The sequence below is a fragment of the Barbus barbus genome (genome assembly GCF_936440315.1).
Source record: "Barbus barbus genome assembly, chromosome: 49".
In the NCBI taxonomy this organism is placed as follows: Eukaryota; Metazoa; Chordata; class Actinopteri; order Cypriniformes; family Cyprinidae; genus Barbus; species Barbus barbus.
Genome location: NC_136727.1, coordinates 405,213 through 412,360, shown reverse-complemented (window position 1 = coordinate 412,360; position 7,148 = coordinate 405,213).

Below are 7,148 nucleotides of genomic sequence, written 5' to 3'. Positions count from 1 at the left end.
AGTAACAAGTAATCTGTAAGTCAGTTTGTAAGTAACTTGCACAACACTGTCTTTAAGTCACATGTTTTCAAATACATTATTAAAAAAATGCATTGACATTTGTCAGCCTTGAAAAAAATGAAAAACAAAAGTGCATGCTCAACAAAAATAAAGTGCATCCTCATACCAAGGTTGTTAAGTCGCAACACTGGTTATCACTCGCCCACCGCAGCACCGTCCCTCACTGTCATTTAGATTTTTTTAATAGTAAGAAAAATCATTTAGTTCAGTTAGAGAACAGACACTACAATTAAAACTGAACGCGGCTGCTCAATGCAGCACACCAAACGAACGACAGTCGCGCATCACAGATCAGATTTCATTTATTACCTGAGGAGAGTGAGTCCAGCTGACTGACAAGAGTGAGGTGAAAAAGACAAGGCAATGGCAGAAGAGTTTCAAAACGAAATGTAAAAGTGGCTGTTTTAAAAATATTTTTGGATTTTGAAAAGCTATTTAAGCAAAGGAAAGTGAGAAAACTCAAGCGAACTAAAAACAAACAACTACTTGACGCCGAATTGCCACTAATTTGAAAGTGAAAATAAAACGCACACAGCGCTTACAAGCTATTTAAAACCGAAGGAAAACGAGGAAAAGAGAGAAGACTCAAACGACGCCCACCCCCCATCCACCGAGGTGATACTGGTAAGGTGTTGACACACGTCGATTAACCACTGGGAAAATTTCCTCCCTGTCACAACCCTACTTGATGCCTTTTTTCCTCCTTTCGGAATCCTTGCTGAACATGCGTTGGAAATAGCAATGGCATTGTCCTCCTCTGCCACCGAGAAAAACTTCCAGACCGCCGAAGACATGTTCGCAAATGATGACGTAATGAGCACAACACATGCTGAGAGTCACTGCAGTTTACAGCTGCAATCACTTGCACTCGGAAAGAAGATGAATCTCAGATAAATCAGACCGATTGATTGATTTACCAGCAAGCATACTTTATCGGATCTAGTTATCGGATTTAATTTATTTATCGGAGCAATAAAAATGACGTCATTTTCTCTCATATCGGTCGATAATTTATCTGTCCGATAAATATCGTGCATCCCTAGGCATGATCATTTACATATTTCCCGAGCCCACAATATAACGTGAAAACTATGAAAATGGTTTTAAAAAGCACATAGTGCCATAGTTTCATCACTTTGCGAGTGTCGCAGTGACCGTCTTTTTGCAGTAAAGGACCTGTCATAGTTTAATGAGTGGGAAGATGACATGAAGCTTGTAGTTAACCTGCATTGAAAACAGATGAGCGTGCATGTGCATATACAGCTCCCAATTGTCATGTAGTCCGAACGGCACAGCGATCTGCCAACGTGTAAAGTCGTGTAGTGTGAACTTGGCTTTAGAGAGACCAATCCACTTCGAGTGTAACTAAACAAGCCAATGCACATTGGCATGCGATTATTGCATCCAGCTGCCGCTGATCACAGCGTGAGTATAAGTAGGCAGCAGGTGCAGCGCATATTCAGCTTTTCGCTTCAGAGCCAAGCCGGTGACATCGTTCTGCTCCTGATTTCTGCTGACGAGTGAATTCAACGAGTTGAGCACGCTCTTCGGAAGACTCTCGTGCTGGCGGTACAGCGCTTCAGCGGCGGTGGTTCTTCCTGTGTCGAGTGGATTGTACACATGAGGTTGCACTACCCCCTGTTTGTGTTGCAGACGACCATCTCCCCTGTGCGCTTCAGTAGGCTAAAAGAGCTTTTTCCCTAAAAGAGCATTCACAGGTGCATCTTTTTAAAGACGACGTTGCATCTCGACGTGGCAAACTCAACGTTACGTCTTTGTAAAGATGAGTTGGGTCTTGCTACAGACAATGCGTCACCTGTGCGTTTCTGGATGCGGTCGTTACCTGGCGCCGGGTGACGGTCATGATCGCTGCCTCACGTGCCTGGGCTGTAAGCATGCTGAGGTGGCGTTCGTGGATGAGGCATCTTCTCATGGTGGGAAGATGATCATCTTGGAGTTGTGGGCCAGGCTCCGTTACCTCGACAAAGGGGCAGAGCCCTGTTGCCTCTGCCTCGATCTGGTTCTCGTTCTGGCTAAAGCAGACAGACGAGGATTACTTCAGGTGGTGGTATGGGTGGTCTGAGGATTATAGTGGTGGCAAACCCTCCAGGGAACCAACTCTCGAGGGACCATCGCTCCTCTTGCGCTCCGAAACCAGTTGAGCTGCCAGTGGAACGTGCTGGGCCCTCTACAAGGGGCGCACCAGCAGTTTCCTTGGCACTCCTCCTGACGACCGGATGTCGATCGCTGCATCGGCAGGTGAGCCGGAGCTTTCTGGGGAAGAAGATTCGGCTGTGCTGCTGCTCCGGCAGTAGCAATGCCTGAGTCGGATCCAGAAATCACAGCTATGCTTTCCCAGGCCACTGATAGGGTAGGGCTCGAGTGGAGATCTCCACCGTGTCCCAAGCCCTCGGGGTTGGACGACTGGTTTCTCGGGGCAGCATGCGCTGGTTCTCAGCTCCCTGCCCCCGTGCCTCTCTTCCCGGAGGTGCATGGGGAGCTTACCAGGTCGTGGACGGCACCTTTTACTGCCAGAAACTGCCCTGCTAGCTCCTACCCCCTCACCACCCTCTATGGTGGTGCAGCTAGGGGGTATATGGGGGTCCCCCCGGTGGAGCGGTCGGTTGCGATGCAGTTGTGTCCTAATACCATCTCCACCCGGCAGGGTAAACCGTGCTTCCTCTTCCAGGCCTGTAGGTACTCGTCTGGTCTGTCCGGCGATGCTTATGTGGCCTGTGGAGAAGCTGCCTCCTCCTTAAGCTACGGCGTTACTGCAGGTTCTTCAGGCTAAAAGCACTGAGGGACATGCAAGAGGGTGGTCACGATCCAGAAGAGCTGAGAGCTTTTTACCGCTTGTGACCTCGCGCTACGAGCGACGAAGGTCATTGCTCGGTCTCTGGGTCGTGCGATGTCCCCACTTGTGGTCCAGTACCGCCACCCCTGGCTGCGTATGGTCGACATGGGGATGCCGACAAAGTTCGGCTCCTCAAGGGCCCTGTGTCCCAGACTGGCCCCCTCGGCTACGCAGTCAAGAACATGGCCCAGCAGTTCTCGGCTGCTCAGGAGCAGGCTGAGGTGATCCAACACGTCCTGCCCCGGCGGGCAGCTGCTGCCTCCACCTGTCCGCCGGCTGCAGCACCCCAGCCTGCTCGTCGCCGAGGGAGGCCCCCTGCGTGCGTCCCCACTCCCGCACCGCATCCGCAGCAGCCTCCAGAAGCGGTGCCGTTGAGCTGGGTGTAGGCAGGCCGCCCCGCCCGTCCTGGCCCCTGTCAAACCTGGCAGTGAGCGGAAGAGCAAGAGGCCCCGGGTCGGGCAACCCAGAGAGAAAGAGGACTGCTTCGGGAGTTGGTGGATGCACCTCCCCTGGAGGAAGGCCGGGTGGAGAATCTTTTGTTTCAAAAATCTCAACAAGAAGCAATTGTCTTTGCCTCTGGGTCCCAAGAGGGCATGGAGAGTCACGGACGGACCAACACCGGACCACACTCATCCTCCCCTTTCGCCAGCTGGCAGTAGTGGGCGGTTTGAGAGCGTCATCAAAGGCCCTACTCACGCACCCTCTGCCAAACTACGGAACCAGATAAGCGTGCACCGCACACTCAGACCCCTCTTTGGTCCGCCACGGGCCGTGTTCCTGCGTTCCACCTCTCTGCCCCACCGCGGGTACGTTCGTGGTCCCGCTGGTCCGCTTGTATGGTGTCTGGGTGCCTGGCAGCGCTACCCAGCCCGTCTTGCTGGCTCCGGTGGACCATCTGACTCGGCTATGCGGTTCAGTATCCTCCCAAGTTCAGAGGCATCCACCTCACAGCAGTGAAGGCAGCTGATACTCATGTCTCGGGTGGAGAGATCGCTGTCCTACTGGTGAAGGGCGCGATGGAGCCGGTCCCTCCAGTCGATATGAAGACAGGATTTACGACCCTTTCTTCATTGTGCCCAAGAAAAGCGGTGGGTTACGACCAATCTTGGATCTGCACATCTTGAACCGGACCCTTCACAAGCTTCCGTTCAAGATGCTCACGCAGAAACGCATCTTCGGGTGCATCCGTCTCCGATATTGGTTTGCAGCGATCGACCTGAAGGACGTGTACTTCCATGTGTCGATCCTTCTGCGCCACAGGCCATTCCTGCGGCTTGCGTTCGAAGGACGGGCATATCAGTACAAGGTCCTGCCCTTCAGGCTGTCCCTGTCGCCCCGTGTCTTCACAAAAGTGGCGGAAGCAGCCCTTGTTCCCATGAGAGAACAGGGCGTTCGCATTCTCAACTACCTCGACGACTGGCTTATACTGGCTCAATCTCAGGACCAGTTGTGCGAACACAGGAAATTGGTGCTCTCACACCTCAGCCAGTTGGGCCTTCTGGTCAACTGGGAAAAGAGCAAACTTTCCCCGACGCAGAGGATCTCTTTTCTCGGTATGGAGTTGGATTCGGTCAATCAGACAGCACACCTCACGCAAGAACGTGCTCAGTCGGTGTTGAACTACTTGAATACATTCAAGAACAGGCTTCAACACTGGCTCCATGGCCGAGTCCCGAGGTCGGCGTGGCGACACGAGGTGGGCGGGAGTGCCCCTGGAACAGGTCTCCAGGCATGCTGTGGTTTACACAGATGCCTCCACCACCGGCTGGGGCGCCATGTTCGACGGGCTTGCAGTATCGGGGGTTTGGACGGTCCCCAACTGCGCTGGCACATCAAATGCCTAGAGTTGCTAGCAGTACGCCTGGCCTTGATCCGTCTCAGGAGGCACGGACGCACTGGCACACAGCTGGCCGCGGGGCCTTCGCAAATATGCGTTCCCCGCAGTGAGCCTTCTCGCACGACACTGTGCAAGATCAGGGAGGACGAGGAGCAGGTCCTGCTCATAGCACCGTGCTGGCCCACTCGGACTTGGTTCCCAGAACTGATGCTCCTCGTGACAGCCCCTCCTTGGCAGATTCCTCTGAGGAAGGATCTACTGACTCAGAGATGGGGCACCTTGTGGAACCCGCGTCCAGACCTCTGGAAACTTCATGTCTGGTCCTAGGTGGAGGTTCTAGGTGACCTACCCCAAGAGGTAGTTGACACCATCACTTCGGAAGGAAGTGGAACCTGTTTGTCGAGTGGTGTTCTTCTCACCGAGAAGACACCCGGAAGTGCCCGATCAGAGTCGTGCTGTCCTTTTTGCAGCAGGGGTTGGAGCGAAGGCTGTCTCCCTCCACCCTTAAAGTCTAGGTGGCTGCGATTGCTGCCAACCACGACCCCATGGAAGGGAAGTCGGTGGGTAAGCATGACTTGGTCATCCTCCACAGCCCCCCTCTATACCCTCTTGGGACCTGCCTCTAGTGTTCAGAGCACTACAGCAGGGCCCATTTGAGCCTTTGCAGAGAGTTGAGCGGAAGTTTCTTACAATGAAGACTCTGCTCCTGCTTGCATTGGCCTCCATCAAGAGGGTAGGGGACCTGCACGCATTTTAGGTCGACGATTCAAGCCTAGAGTTTGGGCCGCCTGACTCCCAGGTAATCCTGAGGCCCCGGCTTGGCTGTGTGCCCAAGGTTCCCACTACTCCCTTCAGGGACCAGGTGGTGAGTCTGCAAGCGCTGCCCTCAGAGGAGGCAGACCCAGCCCTAGCTTTTGCTTTGCATTGAGATGCTACGTTGACAGGACGCAAAGCTTCAGGATTTCAGACCAGCTCTTTGTCTGTCACGGAGGCCGGCAGAAGGGGAATGCCGTCTCCAAGCAGAGGATGGCCCACTGGATAGTGGACACCATCACCCTCGCTTATGGGCGACCCCTAACACTTTCACTAGGTTCTATAGCCTTCGTGTGGAACCGGTTTCCTCCTGTGTTCTCACCTCAAATGGGTAGAAGCACTGAGAGGGCCATTGTCCAAGAGGCTACAATCTCCTATAATCTTCCATATGCACCTAAATGGTTGTTTATATGTGTAAGTGCTTCTGCACCTACTTCGGGAAGGGTGGGCTTCCGCAGCATCCAGTTGCAAGTGGAACGGGTACGTTTTCCCAGTGTTATCCAGTCTTACTGAGTGGGTAGTGCCATAGCAACAGTAACTGGTCTTCTGTGCTAAGCCCTGACCTGCGCCAAAAAATAGGGTTGCAGGAGGCTTCCACAGGACACTGGAAGGGGCAGTATCTGTGGCCCTTTGGTAGGGATCCCAATTCGTCGGTCACCGACGTGACTCGGAGTAGGGAAGGGAAGGTCTCGGTTACGTATGTAACCCTCGTTCCCTGAAGGAGGGAACGGAGACGTCACGTCCCGTCACCACGGCTGCTGTACCACCGCTGAGCGGCCGCGTCACCAGCTCGGCTCCTCAGCGAAAACCTGAATATGCGCTGCACCTGCTGCCTACTTATACTCTCGCTGTGATCAGCGGCAGCTGGATGCAATAATCACATGACAATGTGCATTGGCTTGTTTAGTTACACTCGAAGTGGATTTGTCTCTCTAAGCGAGATCCCAATTCGTCGGTCACCGACGTGACGTCTCCGTTCCCTCCTTCAGGGAACGAGGGTTACATACGTAACCGAGACGTTACATACACATATATTTAATTGTTTGATCAAAATTATTTCTAGGGACAATTTAGTAGTTGATGGATATTGCTAGGTACAGTCATAGCATACAGTACACAACATACAGCATATAGGCCTATGCATGCATTATATTTTGTATAATACAGTATTCAATAAAGTACTGAAATCAATAAATTGGTTGATAATAATGATCAAAACTATTAATTTAAGTTGCTTTATTAAGCAGATGTGCATCAAGTGAAGGTATGTTGATCTCACACATTTCATGCATCATCATCTCTCCACTATAAGCAGTGCAGCGTTGCATTATTGTGTTAATTACTGATTATCTGAGTGCTGCAGCTGTGCATGTGTTTACTGACGCTGATAAACTGGTCTGAGGTCTTGGTGTTATCGGTAGTTACTGGCCTGCAGGATCAGGTGGCAGATTTGCATTAAGTTAAGCTCTGTCACATTGCTAACGTTCGCTGTCACTCAGTCTCCATCTCTCACTGAAAATCAATGCGTTCGTCGCTGCTAATCGTCCTAAAGCTGGATGTTCTTAAGGCTGACTGAACCTGAAT